We start from the raw sequence: 20,342 nt of genomic DNA on the forward strand, positions 1-20,342 counted from the left end.
CCAAATTCACTCTATTAGCATAAAAATAATCAAAAACATGCAATAAACCAATGAGAATGGTGGATTAAGTCAAATTAGGAGGTTGAATGAGCCCAAATAATTGTACATTTTTGGGGCTCATCATCACCCCCCTACTGAAAGTGTTGTTCATCCTCTGAGCAACCAATCTCTCTCCTCGTCTTTGATGGCCCTGGTGGCTTCTTTGGCTAACATCTCGGCTGATTTCTCCTTTGGCTTCCCTCTTTTCAAACTTCTTGTAGAAACAGTTCTCTGTCTTCCTGTAGAAACAGTCGGCACTGTCTTAGCCTACTTGGCTGAGGGTGCTTTTCCTTTCAGCTTGGCTGTGGCAGCCTTCGTCTTCTCGCCCTTCTGCTCTTCTTCCTCACTGTCTGTTGCTTTTCTTAGTGAATCCTCAGCCTTGTTATGAGTGCACAAGTATATGCAATCATATGGAAGAAATGGTGCCCTTGGCATTCCCTAAAACCTGCAACGTGAGGGCACTCGTATGTCTTGTAACAAGAAAGTTGGTTAAATCCACAAGATAAGCCATGGTCATGTTTCCAAGCAACACGAATATGATAAAGGTGTTTCCTTTCCTTATGCTTTGGCTTTGATACAAACAATTGGCACTGGCTTCTTTAACTGTGCACAACTAATCAATTTTCCCCTATTTGCCTCATGTTGACTAGATTCTGCATAATCAGTTGTAGGTCTCCACCACACCTCTTCCATATCTGATGGGTTTTGTTTCATATGTTTCTGTTCATCCAGATCACTAAGCATATGAATGCCCGACAAGGGATCCTTCAATGCTGAAAAAATCAGAGATCCTTCCTCTCTTCTCTCATGTTCATTAGAAACACCAGCTTCTTTAAATTCGTATTGAGCTGCACTCTGGCCATCTGGCATACCTAATATATAATCTTCAACCCGTTTCATGCCCTCTGTATTATCAAGTTCTGCATAAATATTTGACATATGTTCCTTGAGTTGTGAAAGAGAAACTTGTTTCTCCTTACCTTTATCTTGTTTAAGAGGAAACCTTATGTCCAAGAGCTGGTACGTTTCCTTCTGGACCTCAGTCAAGCGTGTAGGAATGATTTCCTCATGTGTCACTTTAGGGAAACTTATCTCCATATGCTGCTGAATTTTCTTCTGAATAATAGTTGGATGTGAAGGGCTAGTTTCTTTACATACCACTTTTGGAATGGCGGAATTAAAATGCTGTTTCGGAAGCTGCATTTCTAATCCATTATGGCTGACATTGTGAATTTCATTTTTATGAGCATGAATGCTCTCTTTATGCACTTTTTCGGTGTGTGCAAATTTTGTGTCCCTTTCAAAAGCACAACTTTAATGGGCTCCTTTGCATCTTTCTCCTCTTGAGTATTTACAGTGGCATTTTCCTTTAAACACCCATCATCATTTCCAGGCCCACTCTGATCGGCACCAACATTGTTTGCCTTCCCTACATAATCTTCCAAAAGGCAGTAGCAGAAATTCTTTTCCTCTGAGGTGCAGAAACAAGCTTCATTGGGTCACCAGGATGTCCGAGTCCTCTGCAGCAGTTATTGATGGGAGAGTTCCATGAGTAGTGAGCACTAATGCTCCGTGAATCAGAATCCCTGACCCTGTCGAGTTTATGCTTACTATGGCTCCTTTGTTGGACAAGACACTTTCTCTTATTTTCTCTGAACAACCAGGCTCTGCACACAGGTACCCACAAAAGCAGGATGCATTTCTCAAGAAACTCATAAGGGGAGCCTTTGACTGCTTGCTCCCAGTGTCTAGTGATTACCAAAAGAGCCGAAGATTTTCTGATTAGTTTCTGATTTTAAACCCTTTTATCTCTGCTCCATAAATATATATATTTACTGCACACAAGAAGAAAACAATAACTGAACAGAATTCATCTGCGTGTGATGGAATTGACACACAAGGATTCCATTGCATTCATGGTCACTACCAGTAAGGGATGACATGAATATTACTCAGTTTTGACACTTTCATGAAAGAAAATGCAGGGCTTCATTCTCTTCTGGATAATGGGAATGATCAAATAACAATTTTCACGAGTACACCAGCAAGGAGATTTTGATCAGAAGCTGGAAAGGTAAAACTTGCATGGGCAGTATCAGGTTCCTCCCGCTCCAAATCATAAAGCTTTGGAATAGCATTTGCAGCACACCTTCTCATAGAAGGAGAAGGATCTATAGCACATTTCTTAAGAGTCATTGAAACCAGAGGTACCACACCATGAACACGGATTCCAGACATTGCACGAAGAGTCCATGCATGCAACAACACGGATTCCAGACATTTCTATGGAGCTTGTTACAGCTGCAAGGACGATGATAAACTAGAAACAATAGCTGTGAGAGTTCGATTGGATGTTTATGAAGATTTTCGTTGATGAAGGGTGAGCTGGCCAACTACACGTTGGCCCCATGCAAACTGTTGTGCTATCATGAACTGCAGTGGTTACTATTTTTTCTCTGCTTGAAATCTCATCCATCAGTTGCACTGGAGTTAGACTACCCACACTGTCCGTGGTTTTTTAAATTTCACGTGCATGACTGACCCATGCATGCTGCGTGACTTTCTCGTGAGTGCTAGAGAACTGGGTGTCTTGCTACATTCATGGCTTAATTTCACCATTCCATTCGTTCATGCAATGCTTAGACTAGATTCATGCAATAGATGAACAAGGTTTAGTCACGTACCTGAAGTCAAACGGCTGCTTGTGAAGCTTTTTGCTGCTGCATGCTCTGATTCTGCTGCTGCATGCTTAGATCCTTTGATTGCATGAGGGCTTGGCTGATGATTTTTGATTGCTTTTCCTTGTGCAGGTGTCCTTTGGCCAGATCTGAGCTGCATGCAATTGTTTCCACGTTCAGATCTGCACCTTCAAGCTGCTGCTGCTGCATGGTCACAAAACCAGAACTTGTTTTTGCCATTGCTCTCAAACGGTAAACCGGATTGATCTGAAACTCGGTGAGCATGTTCCTATCATCATTATGCATCTCCCATAGCAAAATCGTGATCAATGGATGCACGGATTTCGAGAAAAATGGAAAATGGCTGAATATTTCAGAGCTCGATTTCTCGGAAACCGTGCATCGGAATCGGCTGAAACTGCTTGGGTAGGTTACCATCACTCACATGCATATCCCCATGAAACAGGCTTTGAAACAGATGCACGGATATGGAGAAAATGCAAAAAAGGCTGATGGTGATGGAGGTTGATTTCTTGGAAACCATGCACCGGAATTGCATGGAACTGCTCAAGCATGTTGCCATCAACCTTGTACAATTCCCCATAAAACGGTTTGTCAAATGGATGCATGGTTCTCAAGTTATGGCAAAAACAAATTTTGTTCTATGTCTTTTTGCTTCAAGGCTTTTTGCAAGTGGTTGCATGGAAGGAAAAAATGAGCTTGGGCTGTGATGCAGGTATGGAGATGATGGAGGAGGAGTTGGAAGATTGCATGAGGACTTCTGAACCCTCAAGGAAGCTACCATGTTCGCCAAACCACTTTTTGAAATCCATGTCTAGTTTCCCACAATTTCTACAGGAAGTTCCTGTAGAAGCACAATGAGAAGCACAATGAGGTGGAAAAAATGATGGAGAAAGTCAAGGGATGGACACACAAGTGCTTGTAGGCCTAATCAATAGTTTCCCACCATCAGATTCCATTTTAAACTTGAATTTGGTTCGTCCAAAGGTTCTACAGGATGTTTCCTGTAGAAATACAGAGCTTCCTGTAGAAGGCACAAGAAAATTCCTTTGACCTTGATTTGAGTGCTCCTCCTGTCATGAAACGTCCTTCTTGCAACCTGCAATTAGCCAATGGAGATTAGTTTTATTTTTCTTTTCTTTTTTCTCTTTTTTTTTTTGAAAAACAACTAGGGCGCCTCATGGAGGTTTTCACCCTAATTACCTGCCCTGGGCGCCTCCAAGGAAGGTTTTCACCCAGGGATCTTATTCCATTTTTATTTTCTCTTTTTTCCAACCCATTGACCGCCTCATGGAGGTTTTCAATCAATGAGCCAATCTAAGGCGCCTCCAAGGAGGTTTTCACCTTAGATTTTTATTTTTCTCTTATTTTCATTTTTTTCTCTCTTTTTTTTTTTTTTTTCTACCCTACCCTATTTGAAAAACAAAATCATTTTCAAGTATAAGAATACTTCCAATGGAGCCATGTGCACATCGAGATTAGAGAAAAAATGATGTGAAGGCTCGAGATGCATGCTTGGACAAGTATCCAGATCTCAGAGACCAAATGATCTGGCATTGAAGGGATCAAACAAAGCTGAGGAAGAAAGTACTGCTGCAACTTAGTGACCTTCTGAAACCATATCTCAATATAGCTTTGATATCCTTGGTTCTTTTGCTGATCTGGATCATTCTTCATGTCACCTTCTATCATGACCTTCTGATCTTCCTCTTTTTGTTGATCTTTCTCTTGAATACATGGAAGATTTGATGGTAACCATGAGGGAACTCTCTCGATCTCTGATTCTGATCTCTTCTCTTCATCAAGTGCAGCCCATGGTTCTTTGATCTCCTCTTTGGAATCTTCTTTTTCTTTTGGTCCTTCAATGTTGTCAATATAATCTCTGCTTTGCAACACTCTTCCTGAGCTTTGGTGAAGATCATTGGGCTCAAGAGGAGTTGTTTGGATATGTTGTGCCTCAGATTTGCAATGGGGTTGAGCTGCTCCATTGTGTGGTTTTGGAAATGGTACGGGTAGTTGAGTGGAGGTGTGAAATTGAGATGGAGATGGATGGCATTGTGGTTGGGTAGGCATTTGGGGTTGCCTTGGTGGAGGAGGAGGCGATGGTTGTGGATGAGCAGGTGGTGGAGGAAAATAAGCGGGAGGAGTGTTGTATTGGGGCCTCCACTCCTGATAAGGTGCATTCCACTGAGGCTGTGGCTGAGCATAAGAGTGAAACGAATGAGCAGCTGGTTGGGCATAATATGGATCTGTGAAGGAACAAGGAGGAGGTGTGAACCAGGAAGGATGAGCAGGGGGACCCCAAGAAGGCATGAAAGTGGCTTGATAGGGGTCATAATAGATCTCAGGTGTCCCTTGCAGTTCCTACTGGTAATAGAGTGGTTCAGTGGCTCCTTTAACTCTCTGATATGCAACTTTAATTTTGGGTAAGGAAGGGCACTGATCTATAGGATGTTATTCTTCACAGATGAAACACACTTCTGGGGAGTGCATTGGACATTCATTCCAAGGATGCTTTATAGAGCACCTGGGACAAAAGATGACCAAAGCCCTCTTGGCTTCCTCTTGCTTCTTTTGGATCCACAGGGTATCCAATTGCATGGCAAGAAACTGCCTCATATCACTCTTGAAACCTTCTATCTGATCTTCAAATTCATCTTTGGACAAGGGACTGCTCCCAACATTTCTGCTTGTAGCCATTTGCTCCAGAGGAATGGTTTCTTCTTCTTCTCCCCTAGAGGTTCTTTAAGTATGTCTTTTTGGCCACTTAGGGGTTCTTCTCTCACAGCCATCGAAGAAGAGAGAAGGTTGGCTGTGTGAAGCAGTGGGGGTGTTGTGCAATCATTTTTCTAACTCATCTCTACTCCTACAAGGCATGAAATGAAATCTTTTTGGTTGATTTTTTCTTTTTTCTACTTCTACCTGCAAAACTGAGATAGATTGAACTGCAACTAACTATCTTGCTAAAATGAAAATGTGGAATTGAAATGAAAGCAGGAAATGACTAATCTATTTTGCTCAAATGAAATTGCAGGAATGAAATGCTAGTCTATGCTTGCGGAATTGAAATGCTAATCTACGCTTGCAGAAATGAAATTGCGGAATTGAAATGCGAATCTATGAAAGCGGGAATGTCTATGCTACTTTTGCGGAAAGGAAATTGCGGAATGGAAATGAAATAAACTACTTAGAAGAAGGCGAGAAAAGGAAAATAGAAGAAAAGCAACAATCACCAATACTCTGACGCTTCCCCGGCAACAGCGCCAAAAAGATGGTGGGCCCCAGTATTGTAGCAATAATGCTACAACTCCTGGAACTCCATTCTTTAATTTTATCAACCCGGTAGTTCGTAACAAACTTGGAAGCGACGGTGCTGTATGCACAAGTACTAGCTCTTGCCGCAGCTGTCACTTGGTCAGCTGGCACAAGTCCGCTAGGAGCTTAAGCCAACTTCTATGAGCTCTTAGAAGAAGCTTTTTAATTGATGAATGAAAGCTAACTCGAAGGAAGCTAATCTAATTACGAAAAGAAACTGAAAGACAAAAAGAAATGCAAACCCTAGCAAACCCTAATTCTACCAACTAGTCCTACTGATGCAAAAATGAGAATGCAAACTACGAGAAGAGATGCCATTACTTCTATAAAGGTCAAATACATGTGACTAAGTTATCACTATCTGAAGAAAACATCTTTTTGTATTTTTGATTAAGTTGTTGAAATTATCATGCATGTGCTTCTAACTAGTTTTCCACTGTGCAGGGATGGATCAAGGGATGAAATGCTTTGGGAAAGGTTGGGATGGTACAGAGAGGGTCTAAGGAGTCTCTAGCATTCTTTTCGAGAGTTTCACAAAGTCTGGATGCCATGCAACCGTGTTTATGAACTTCTACAGGAAGTCTGCAGGGGTTTCTACAGGAAGTTCTGTCATTCTTCTACAGGATGTTTTGAAATGGGATTTTTGAGGATGGGTGATTGATGGAAGATGCATGGATGGTTATGGAGGTAGGATGGGGGTCTGAAGTGACCCAGGAACTGATGGATGGAGTGGTGAGATGATATGTGGAAGGCTGATTTGGCTTTAAGGTAGTTGAGACAACAATGGAGAAGAAGGTAGGGTTATGTGGGCAAGAGGATGGGTGTGAAGCGAGAAGCCTAGATATGGGATGAATCAGATGGCTCTGATGAAGCTTGACCATGTGAGTGAGTGATAGGGATGCCCTGCACAATGCACATTCAACCGAATCAATGAATTCTTGCAAACAAACTAAGTCCTAGCTAACTTAATCTAACTGTCAATGAAATGAATAAACAGCAGCCTTGTTTGGAAAGAGAACCATGTACATCACGTGAGCAAGAGCATTCCGAAAGATCTACATGCATGACAAACTCCTACCAATCGATTCCAAACATAAAAAGCTACTTTAACCATCAAAAACAACCAAAATAACAAAGCAAGATCTAAAGAGCAGATTTTATTTTAAGAACGCAACAAACACATAAAGATAAACAAAGGAGGTACTGAGCGCTTGAGATGGGCCCAACCCCAAGAGCTACAGCCTCCCAAGAAAGATTTAGAGCTGGTGCAAAGCTGGATTCATCTTTATTGATCAAGAAATGAAGAGTTACATCAAAACTGTCCACAAGGAGAGCTTGAGAATGAGCTGAAAGCAAAGCTAATCTATTGCATAAAAATCGAACTACAAACTAGCTACAACAAGACTACGAAATGACTATCTACCAGCTACTATCTACTGGCTAACTAGCTAACATCCACTGGCTACACTGGCTAACCCAAATGAGGCCCTAAGCCTTCTTATTTATACAATTTGAGGACCCAACAGTCCTCCTAAAATTTAGGGACTCGGCTGCACAAAACTTGGAGTTAACAGCAGTCCTACTTGACTTGCTTCGCTGCCCTTGTGTTGATTGATTTGGTGGCCCTTGAACTCTGAGCTAATGGTGGAGAATTCGAGGCAAGGGCCCATAAATGAAGGGGACACCTTCCTACAAATCCTCTAGCTTGTCTTCCCACGAATTTGGCTGCTAAGTGCTCATTAAGACCTTCAATTTTGTCTCCAAATTGACCAAAAAGGCTACACAAAGCACCCATTAGACTTGTTGGCATAATGACTAACCAAATTCACTCTATTAGCATAAAAATTATAAAAAACATGCAATAAACCAATGAGAATGGTGGATTAAGTCAAATTAGGAGGTTGAATGAGCCCAAATAATTGTACATTTTTGGGGCTCATCAAATATGTGTTGAATCCTTTCCATTTTTCTTCATATATGAAATATAAAATTTTCCACCAAGATACAAGTTTTGCAACTTGTCCAACATCTCTTTTGCAGCCTCACAGTGTCTCACAAAAAGAATTTCAAATTTTGAAATCCCATTCAAAATAATCCTTTTAGCTTTATCATTAAATTCATCTCTAACTCCATATTCTACTGACAAAAAAATATTTTCATCAAGAGACAACAAATACATTTCTAATTCAACCTTCCATGTTCCAAATTTACCTTTCTATAGTATTGGAATTCCTTTCCAATCCATTTCAAACTTTCTGCAAAAATTTGCCAAAATCCCCCAGATCCACTCTCTAGAAGTCAAGGTGCAACTGAGAGTCACACTCTAATACCAATTGTTGGAAACTAGATCACTACTGGGGGTGGGGTTGGGGGTGTGTGAATCTGTAGTGAAGGCACCTATAAAAATTTCTTCAATTAATTAAACCTTTAAACCTTGCATAAACTAAATCACATAATAAAATATTAGAGCATCAAACACAAGTGAAACAATGCAAGCATTAAACATATGAGACACAAATATTTATGGTGGAAAACCCTTCTCCTAGGTCAAAAGCCACCCTTGCTATTGCTGCAATGCTCAATATATTTTAATAATCTTCTGAACAAATTATACATGGATTAGCTTACAACCATAAGCCAAAATACTTGGCTTCCTTCACAGTATGTTGGCATCTATCAGTTAGGAAATCTATCTATCTCAGGGAGCTATGGACTACCATCCATTGAAGGCCACAATGACCAACAATCCACAACCAACTCCCATTGGTCTATCCAACTCCTATTTGATGGAGAAATTTGTTCCTTCTACTAAATCCTCCAAATCATTGTCTACTCTGAAGCCTGCACACCTTCATTTCCTCCATGTGAACCATGTTTCATATATTTTCAGATTGGGCACCCAATCTACTCAACATGAACATCACAACAACAATCTCATCAAAGAATGAAATAAAAACCAAAAATACATCGCAAATTGCATCACAATCTCACCAAATAGTGGATACAATAATTTGATTAATACATCAACTAAAACCCTCTCTGCAACAAATAAAATTACTCACAACTAAATGCTTCACTCAAACAATAAACTGAAGAATATGCTGGGAGAAAACAATCCCCAACTACTCCCACAATTAAACTCTATTTCACCTCCTCACTTGTTGCATAAAGTTTTGGTTGAAACATACTTCTGATATCTACTACTATAGCTACAAATTGCTTCAGAAAATGTGCAACATAACTCTCACACAACTTTCACACTCTTCTCCACTCTCACACTCACTCAACACATCAAAATAACTAACCATGATATCATTGATCTTTCTCCAATATATAGATGAACTAAGGTGCTCAACTCAATAATTACCAAGAACTATTAAGCTCCACAAACTCTATTCATATGCTTGATTTGATCCGGATTTAGCTCGTTGAGTAGATCAAGCCACTCACTCCACTTCATAAAATATATTTTCAATGTTAATCACTTTCTAGAAGTTCCCTGACCTTTTCCTACATTTACATGAAAAGTTTTGAACAAGACAAGTTGGAAAAACTATAAATTAACCTAATATGCATGAGGAATTAGAGAAAAACACTTCCAAGATGTATATGCGGCTCATAAGAAGGAAAATTGTGTATAGACGACTTGTGAAGGTAACCTACATATATCCCTTAAAACTCATGTTTTACATATGTTTAAGCCACCACTTGGAGATGATCTCTAGGAGTAATCCGGGGACATCATGACACACCTCCCCACACACTTTGACACCATGAAAACATGCATAAAACTCAGAACATGGCATCATACTCATACTACATGACATACATAAAGCGATCTCCATCTAATAACTCAACTCTTCCACAGCATTTCCAACATCTCCAACACCTAAAGAAACATCTCCAACACATGTAGCAACATCTTAAATGCTTCCAACAAATGTATAAGAAACATCTCCAAATCCTGCAGCAAAAAAATCAAGTCAACACTTGTAGAGTCACCTCCAACAAACCAACACAACATTTCATGTAGCCATGTTTGATTAGCCTCCCATTCTTGCTCTCGGCCTTGTCATAACTATGTTGACATCAATGCCAACAAACAAGACCAAGAAGCCAAACACTCATCACACATTAAGAGGACATGAGGCATATGCTGAATTGTACCCAGACCCTGTTGACATCAATGCCAACGCTACAATGCAAACATTATGTTCTCATTACTCTCCTCAACCTTCTCACCACCTGGAAGCCTTATTATAAACGCCTCCTTAGTCAGCTCTTTTCCCAATTACTTTACTCCTTGCTTTCCATTCTCTGTGTTCCAAACCTTTCCATCCGCTCCCTTAGGCTAGGCTAAGTGTGGCTTGCACCCCATATTTTGGTAATGGCTCCTCATCAAGTTGTTGGAAAAGGAGGATGAAACATGGATTTTTGGTGCCAAGGAGACATCAAGCTGAGGACTAGGATCAAAATTATTGCTCGTTAATTAAGCTACTTTGAATTTTCAAAACACTATCCCTCAGGAGATCCAAGAGCACATTAATCATCTAGAGGAGTAAGCTACATAAATCAGGAGGCATACTAACACATAGGAGGTGGATGCACACTTCAAGTGGATTTCAGACCCGAGATTCACTAGAACTAGATAAAACCTCTTCATTGGGCCAACGAGCTTACCTGAACCATTTAGACTATCATGGGTTTAGGATAATATCCATGCCATACAAGCCCTCAAGAAAAAAGTTAGACTTACTGGATGTTAAATTCATTTTCCTTGTTGAAAAGGTTTACCACAAAAAGTTTCTTGCTAACAACTCGCCACACTATGAGCTTCTCAAGAGACAGGCAATGAATCATCAGGGAGGGAAAGACAGTGCCCGAAAACAACAAGGATCAAGGAGCTACATTAGTTGACTAGGTGAATATTGATTTTTCTCCCGCTACTGAGTCGCCAGAGAAGCCCATCACGATTGAAGAGGACTAATCCTGCCCAACAAAGTCCATGTTGTGTAATTTTGGTCTCTTTCTTTGTTTATTAGCCTTGTGGGCCTGTCAATTGTATTATTCAAATCAAGGTCTAAAGAGTCAGTTGGACAAAGGTCTCCGAGGAAACTCCTTCGAGTGTTTAGCTATGAAATTTGTAAATAATGTTAGTACTAAGGTTGGTAGGGTGAGATGCATCAAACAATACAGACTTTATAAGATGGAAACTTTTTGCAGATGGTCAGGCTATCAGTCGAGCTGACCATGGTTATTAGCGCTGTATGTTTTCCTGAATTTTCAAGCATAATATAAAACCTATCTTACTTACAAAAAAAAATTTCAACCTTTGATTTGTGTATACTACTAATAATATTTTTAGTTAATGAATTTAATTAAAAGGGAAAAAAGACATAATTATTGATAACTAAATTGAAATTTTGAAATCTCTATTCCAAAATAGACATTCCTATTGGAATAATAATTATTGGGTAGATGATAGAAATTCAAATTGCATGAAATACTTTAGAATATTCATAATAGTATACACAAATCAATGGTTGAGAATGATCTTCAAAGTAGTTGTGTCCCTTTTAATATTTAAATTAAATTGATTAATTAAAAAGATGTCATATGAACAAGTGCCATATGAAGTGAGCTATGGTTTTTTTGGGCCATAGTATTGTAACAAAGCCTATTTACAAATTAGGAATCTCCATGGTGAAGTAGGGGTAAACAACCATAATTAAGAATTGTGTTTCATGTTTTTTTTGTTTATTTATATATGTTTAACTTGTACTTTAGATAGTTTTTATAATTTTTTTTTATTTTAGAGATATGTCATGTACTACGAAGTAAATATTTTGATGTCTATTTTAAATTAACACATGTTTACTAACCATTTAATTTATATGACTATACAAATTTTTATATGACAAAACTACTTATATATAACCAAAAATTATTAATACATATTGAAAAATAAAAAAATGTTCTTGACCAATGCAAAACATGAAACAAATTTGAAACAAATTTTAAAAGGTAAAAACTAAATTCGCAAACGTAAATTCACGAAAGAAACAAATTTGCCACCCTTGTGATCCAAACATAACAGTTGTGACGTGAAATATTGGAGTTTTAAGAACACATTTGTGTTACAGTGTTATGTCATTGTAAGTGACATATAGCATGAGGTTTTTTCATTAGTTTTTCCCGTACGTCAGTGGCAACATGCTCCAGTAATGTATATACAAAGTTGTTATAAATGCTGTATTCTATCGTATTGTAGAGGTTTTCGAATCGGTGTGGAGCGAGACATTGTATCCCACCAAAGATGCAAGCTCCAAGGAGCATTGCTGTGAAGGTAACTCTGGAAGAAATCAAGAGTCTTGCTGCAACTTTACCATCTGAGTTTTTTTCCAATAGTCAATGATCAATGCTTGTTGAATGATCTCTTTGTCCTAATGTCATGTTCGTGAATGAAAATAATTAGAAATAAAAAAATGTGTGAATATGTTTAAATCTTATACTTTTCAAAAATATTATAACAATATATTTAAATAAATTATTTGAAGATTTATATTAACTAATTTATATATTTTAATTTATGTATTTTGTACTTTAAAAAAATTTGTATTGAAGAAATTTAATTCTTCTAGGCTCATATTAGATTCCTACTTAAATTATATCTATATTGATTCTATAAAATGCAATGACGTTGAAAAAATAAAAATATTTACCCACCTGTAATCATATTTCAATTTTCAATCATAAGATTTTGCAAAATATTTATTCAATTATATTTAAGCCCATTTCACATATGGGCAAAATGAATTTATCATTTTTACAGCTATTTCATTTCTTTATATAAAATAAAAAATTAATATATCATTTTTGTAATTTCATTAAAAAAAAATAGATGAAATTTTCATTTTAAATAATTGCTAATAAAATTATTAATTTTTATTATTTAAAATGTACTTTTAATTATATATAATTAAATCATCTTAATATTATAAAATTATTTTGAAATGACACCATTTTAATTTATAATTTTAATAAAAATTAAAAAATAATAATAAAGAATATACCTAACCAACTTCAACCAACATGAAGAGTGACAATTAAAAAAAAATAATAATAAATATACCTAACTAACTTCAACCAACATGAAGAGTGACAATAGTTAGACTACTGCCACAGCGTTTGGTTGGAATTTATTTTGACTGTTATGGAGATGCTCTGTGTACTGGTAATAGGGTTAACTAACAATATTTTTGTACAGCCAATGAGGATTCAACAGGGATTTTTGTAAATAATAATGAGAGCTGAAAATCCAGGTTTGAGTCCGCATTATTGTATTTTTTTTGTCTGTAATAAGTGTCTGTCCTAAGTTGAAAATGTTTGGAAAATACTTTGCATTAGATATGCTGGAAAATGAGAATGAAAACCCATTTTCCATTTTGGTCGTTGTGTCCTCATATTTTTCTATTTCAACCAATCGACTGCCAAGGTATCTTTCCATCACTTTTCAACTTTCGATAATAGATATTTTCTCACGGAGGAAAACCAAAACAATTTAAAGTCTGAAAGCTGGAATTTTCGGGGTTCCATTACTATTATTTTTCCAAGAACCTTATCCGGATTTATTTTATGCATTTCGGAATACACATAAAAGCATCGTTAATGAATCCTACTAGCGTTACCACTACATGGAGTATATTCATAATAGACAAGGCAGAGTTCGCATTAATTATATATATATATATCCAATTTGTTGGGAATGTGTAGAGTTATGGGTTTGCGTCACAGTTGTGACTGTTCTTGTTCTTAATCATAAACCATAAAAGATCACAATTTGATTAAAATTTGTTCCACTGGTGGTTGAAATATTCAAAAATATAACAGCCAAATATGGTTAATTTAATATATAAAAATGTTTTAAATATTTTATTAATAAATATTTAATGAATTAAAATCAAAATTGTAATCATTTTTAATGAGTAGTTTGAAAAAAATATTTAAGAAACAAAAGATTAAATTGAAATATGTGTTTTTTCAATTAATAGATAATTTTTAATTAATAAGTAAATTTATTTTTTTCCTTAGTGAATGAAATAATTACATCTTTATCATCTCTAATATATCATCTTTATCTAGGCGAAGAATTGAACCACTTACATCTTCATCATGTCCAATATATAATCTCTATATGGGCGAATAATTGAACCAATGACTTCACATCAAGGAGTGCCTTATTGAACGAGTGACTTCACATAAAGGAGTCCCTTAACAACCATCTATCCAAGAACCTATGGACATTTTCCCCTATTTTATCTATAAAAATTTAACTAGTTAAAATTATAATTTTAATAAATTTTAATTAGTTTTTTGAAAAATATTTAAGAAAAAAAATATTAAATATTTAAAATATTTTCACTTTAACTAATAAATAAAATCATCAATTCTCCATGAATCTAATGACACAATTTTGGAGGAAATTGTGATTTCTTGCTTTTAAAAATGCTTTTTTGAATACATAAATGGATTCGACACTTTGGAAAACCCAAAACACTTGAACTTTATAGATTATCTTAGATTCATTTTAATTCCGGATTTATCATGCGTCCATCTTAACTCCTAATTTATCATGCGTCTAGAGGGATGAATCTCAACCTCTTTTTGAGTACAAAACTTGAGGAAAAGTTTACACCTCGAGAAATTTGATCCCTCTTGATGCTTTATAAATGAGTTAAAAAATAGATCTCACTGTAAAAATTCATATCTGAGAAAAGTACCAATTTCTATGATAGAAATTCTCATATGGTATATGGTGTACCAATATCCCATCTAAAAGCACTATATGGTATACCAATTTCTACACATCAAAAATTCTCATCCGAAGAAAAATACTACTTGTGAAACAGTGGGCACTTAGCACCAATTCCCATTTGAATTAATATACCACTTTGTAAAATAGTGTGCACTTAACACCGCTTCTTGCTACCTCTCTCGACGTTTGGAAAACTATAATACCACTTTTACAACACCGTGCTCTAATCTATTCAACATATTTACCTGTCTCCTTTCTCACACAACATGTCCCTAAGTAGTCATATTTACATGTCTCCTTTCTCACACAACAATGTCCCTAAGTTGTCTATGACACCTTTTTATTTTCAAGTACATGAGTTTAATATAACCAATTTTTTTTTGAGGTTTATTTTTAGTAATTACACTCAAGATGTGACTTCCTTTTATGGAGTTAGGCAAATATTGTTCATCCCAGCCAATCTCACAACTTTATTTTCATCAAATAATTTTTGACCATGTGGTTGGTGTCGTCAGAGCAGGTCTTCCTCAGGTTCGAATCTCCTAGTCTTCACTTGTGTTGATACTTTTCCATCTCATCGATCGAATCCCAGGTTTGGTCAATGCTTCTAGACATGTCTCTACATGAATGACCTCACATGATACATCCCAACAGGATATCGAAGCTCCTCAATCTGCAAGTTCACCTGACAACGCTGGAGTTGTTAAATTAGATTATGAATCAGATCACAGGTTTCATCCCCAACTGGATATCAAAGCTCTCTAAGCTACAAGTTCATTTGCTCTGTAGGAATAAATTGATAGGCCTATTTCTCATTGTTTGAAAATTCCCTCAACGAGACTCTTCCTCATGATCTTGGCCTCAATGCTAGCTTCGCGTCCTTCGAAATTTGGAACAATGAGATCCATGATTTGATTCCTACTAATCGCTCCCATGGGCATACTTCAGAACTTGAGCCTCAATGGTAATCATTTCTTGGGCTTAATTCCGAATGCCTATGGAAAATGCCACAACCTTATCAGACTTAACTTGCAAAATAATGAATTTGTGGGAATTTTTAGGCGGCTTTATGGGCTATTCCAGGCATAGTCGCAACCGTCTTGTTGTGCCGATGTGGGTTTTGATTGTTGCATTCGTAGATGCTAGGGTCATACTCATGATGGGCTTAATATTTGTAGAAATTTCTGTTTTCCCACCCCGGTTTTCAGTTTCTCCTTATTTCTCCCATATAGTCAAATGCCATTTCCCATAACCATACATTTAACAAGCTGAAAAAAATAAATTTGTTGAAAACACAAATTCTGGAAATTTTACAGAATGCTGGAAATTGCAGAAATAAAAATCAGCAGTAATAAACAGCCATTAAAACACATTTAAACACTGAGATTTTTGGTTAATGTGACCCTGGAAAAACCCCCTACAACTCTTGGGGAAAACCAGTTTGAGAGCTCTTCTTTATTTCTGAAAATTTCCTTTTACAGTGAGAAATTTTCAGCAAAAAATCAGCAAGCAAATTTACAACTTATCTCTTTTCCCATGCTTCACAACAAACTGGAAATTACAGCAAACAGGGCAGCAATAAATGTTGTACGGTCTCCTCGATTTTCGTGCCCACTTTCAGCATTAAACGCTGCTGTATGGCCCTCATTTTGCATGCAGAAAAACCAGCAAACTGCTCCTCGATTTTTGTGCAAACCTCTCCTCGAAAATCGTGTCAAAATCTGTCTTTCACTGTGTGCTGAATCAGCTATACAAATCTCCTCAACTGCTGCCTTGGAATGTGTGCCAAGCTGCTGTCTCCTTCTCCTCCCTGCTCAGAAATCTCTCTTGCTCTCTTGCTCTCCTTCTCCCAATCTGCTCATGAAAGAATTGAATCGAATGTGATCTTTTCCTCCTTTTCCTCCCTTAATATAACTCCAAATGACTTTTGGGTGACCCAAGTGACTTTTGGGTGATCTCTAAATCCAATGGCTGAAATAGATTTAGATCAATGGCTGAGATTAAATGCTCATTTAAATCTCACTTTTTATTTTTTAATTCACCCCATTTTAATAAAGACCCACTTAGTCATTTATTTCCAAAGTCACTTTTCCTTTCTAATTTTTCATTGACTTTATAAAAGCCACTTTAAAATTAGACTTAGTAACTTTATCATTTAAAGTCACTTTTAAATTAGATTTAACTTTATAAAATTATAAAGTCACTTTAGGAGAAAAATTAAATTCTTTTGGACACTTTTCCCTAGGCCAAAGATCAAAGCCTAAGGGAACCACCTGTCCTCTGGTACCAAATTTCAACACTCCCTCTTACTGAGGAAGGTGTTCCTCACCACACCCATCTTGTCTCTGAAGTAGACATGCTTGCCCCGTGGTAAGGCTTTAGTAAGGATATCTGCAACCTGCTCATCAGTGGAAATATACTCAATCTTCACAACTCCCTTCTGAACATAGTCTCTGATGAAATGATATCTGATCCCGATATGCTTTGACCTGTCATGAAATACTGGATTCTCCGTGAGTTTAATGCAACTCTGATTATCACAGTGAATCACTGAAGGTCTCAACGGCTGACCAAATAAGCCAAACAACATCTTGCGAAGCCAGATAGCCTCACAACTAGCTAGACTGACTGCCATATACTCTGCTTCCGCTGAACTCAGTGCTACTGACTGCTGCTTCCGGCTGAACCATGACACTACTGCTGAACCCAACCCAAAACAGCACCCTGAAGAGCTCTTCCTATCAGAAGCACAACCTGCCCAATCAGAATCAGTGTATCCTGCCAATCTCACTCCATCTCCCTGCCTATAGTCCAGACCATAATCCACTGTCCCCTGCAAGTACCGCAAAATGTGTTTTGCAGCCACCGAGTGAACCTTCCTAGGCTCACACCTAAACTGACTCATCGTGTTGACTGCAAAACAGATATCTGGTCTAGTGTTGACCAAATACATCAAGGAACCAATCAGCTGCCTGTACAATGTGGGATCCACCAACTCGGAATCCGAAGCATGAAGCTTCTTCCAGTTGGTGATCATCGGTGTCGACATGGGTCTACAATCCTCCATGTGGAATCTGCTAAGGATGTCCACAATATATTTCCCCTGCCCCAGGAAGAAATGCCCCTCCTCCTGCCACACCTCCAAACCCAAAAAGTAATGCATCAAACCGATGTCCTTCATCTCAAACTCCGTCGCAAGATCTCTCTTGCAGTGCTCTATGAGTCTCTCTGCACCTGTAATGATCAAGTCATCCACATACAGCACCAGAATGAGAGGCTCCTCACCAATCACAATAAAGTAAAGGTTCGGATCTGCCTCACTCTTTGTGAAACCCATCCCCTGCAAATATGTATCTATCCTGGAGTACCAAGCTCTGGGAGCTTGCTTCAGGCCATAAAGGGCCTTCTTCAGTCTGCACACATGGGACTCCTTCCCATGCACCTCAAAGCCCTGTGGCTGCTCAATGTACACCTCCTCTTGTATGAAGCCATTGAGAAATGCAGTCTTCACATCCATCTGGTGGATCTTCCAACCCATCTCTGCTGCTATCGATATAATGGAGCGGATCGAAGTATATCGAGCCACGGGAGCGAAAGTCTCCTCATAATCAACTCCCTCTACCTGGGAGAACCCTCTAGCCATAAACCTCGCTTTGAATTTCTCAATGCTGCCATCTGTAGCATGCTTTACCTTGTAAAGCCATATGGAAGTAACCACGGATTTGCCCTCAGGCCTCGACACCACCTCCCAAACATCATTCTTCATGATAGAAGAATACTCCTCCTGCATGGCCTCTCTCTAGACCTGTTGGCTAGCTGCCTCCTCATAGCTAGAAGGCTCAGAGTCAAGGATGTTGGTAACCATCGCCATATAGCTACAAACCCTCTCAGGTGGTCTACTCTCTCTGACCGGCCTCTTCGGCTCAGCAACAGATGTGGCATCTCTCAAGGTGTCCTGAAGCCACTTGGGCTTCCTCTTCCTTGAGCGCACTTCTCCCACCGGAGAATGAAACTCCTCCTCATCATCATCAGTAGCCTGAACTCCTGACTGTCTGTCTACTGTCCTCCTGCCTGCACCTGAACCTGTAGAAGCTGAGGTACCGTGTGAACTGTCCATCAATGGACTCCCTAGTGAACTGCTCTGCATGCTGCCAGGAGCACCACCCCTCTGGCTCGGCGAGCCATTGCTCACTCACGGACCTGACATCCTCATAGATGTACCTCCGGATCCTCCTGATCCCTGCCCACTGGATCCCTGCGACTGACTCAACTGCTGCTGAGGGTCTGGCTGATCCAGATACTCTAACTCTCGTGACCTCCTAAAGGCCCTGTCCTCCTCGAACTTCACATCTCGTCTGACAACAACTCTCCTCTGTGCAGGAATGTAAATCCGAAAGGACTTTGAGGTCTCACTGTAGCCCACAAAGATACCCTTCTCTGCGATGGGCTCTAGTTTGGTCCTCTTCTCCTTGGGTATATAGGAGTATGTAATGCATCCAAAGATATGAAGGTGACCAATATCAGGCTTCTTCCCAGAGAAAGCCTCCTCCGGAGTCATGTGCCCCAAGGCACGATGCGGACTCCTGTTCTGCAAGTAAACAGCTGTGTTGCAGGCCTCTGCCCACAAGAACAATGGCAACCCCTGATCATGTAACATGGCTTTGGCAGCCCCTATGATGGATCTGTTCTTCCTCTCTGCAACCCCGTTCTGCTGGGGGTTGTAAGGAACAGTGAACTCCCTCCTAATGCCTGCCTCCGCACAATAGTCAACAAACTCTCCAAGGGTGTACTCTCCTCCATTGTCCGACCTCAAGGACTTGATCTTTCGACCTGTCTGAGTCGCCACAAGAACTCTGAACTCCTGAAACCGCTTGAAGACCTCACTCTTGGTCTTCAAAAAATAAATCCAGGTACTCCTGGAGTGATCATCAATGAATAAAACATAGTACTCATATCCACTCAAGGAAACATGAGACATCCGACCGCTCACATCAGAATGAATCAAATCAAGTATCCCCGTCGCTCTGCTGTCACTGCTGGGAAAAGGGGATTTGGCAAATTTGCCCATCGCACCACCTCTGCAAGTATCAAAGTGATCAGTACTGAAATCTGGCACACCTGTAGTGATCTCCCGCAATGTCCTCAAGGCTCCATGATACATATGTCCCATCCTGCGGTGCCAAATCTCACACAGCTCAGAACTGCTAGCTCTGCTGTCGGTACTACTGCTCAATGCCAAAATGGGTTGGAATGCAAACTTGTACACCTTTGCATGGCGTACACCTATCACTCTAGCTGAATCAGCTGGAGTGCCCCTGGGATACATCAACACCTGTCCTCCCCTGAACAGTACCTCATATCCTCTGTCCTCCAAAGCTGAGACGGATATGAGGTTCTTCCTCATCCCTGGCACATAAAGAACCTCTAACACCTTCAAGGGAGGTTTGGACTCCCTCTGAAGTGTCACTGTCCCC

The 20,342-nt window shown here is 38.9% G+C and overlaps 1 pseudogene; it reads right to left on the bottom strand.

Annotated features, from left to right (window-relative positions):
- The window catches only part of LOC149188970 (putative purine permease 5 pseudogene), a 60,184-nt pseudogene extending 58,942 nt beyond the window's left edge, over positions 1–1,242 (bottom strand).
- Between the last annotated feature and the right edge of the window lie 19,100 nt (positions 1,243–20,342).

This window comes from Pinus tabuliformis, chromosome 3_1 (genome assembly GCF_031772625.1).
Source record: "Pinus tabuliformis cultivar Carrire ecotype Pingquan chromosome 3_1, CPIR1, whole genome shotgun sequence".
Lineage (NCBI taxonomy): Eukaryota > Viridiplantae > Streptophyta > Pinopsida > Pinales > Pinaceae > Pinus > Pinus tabuliformis.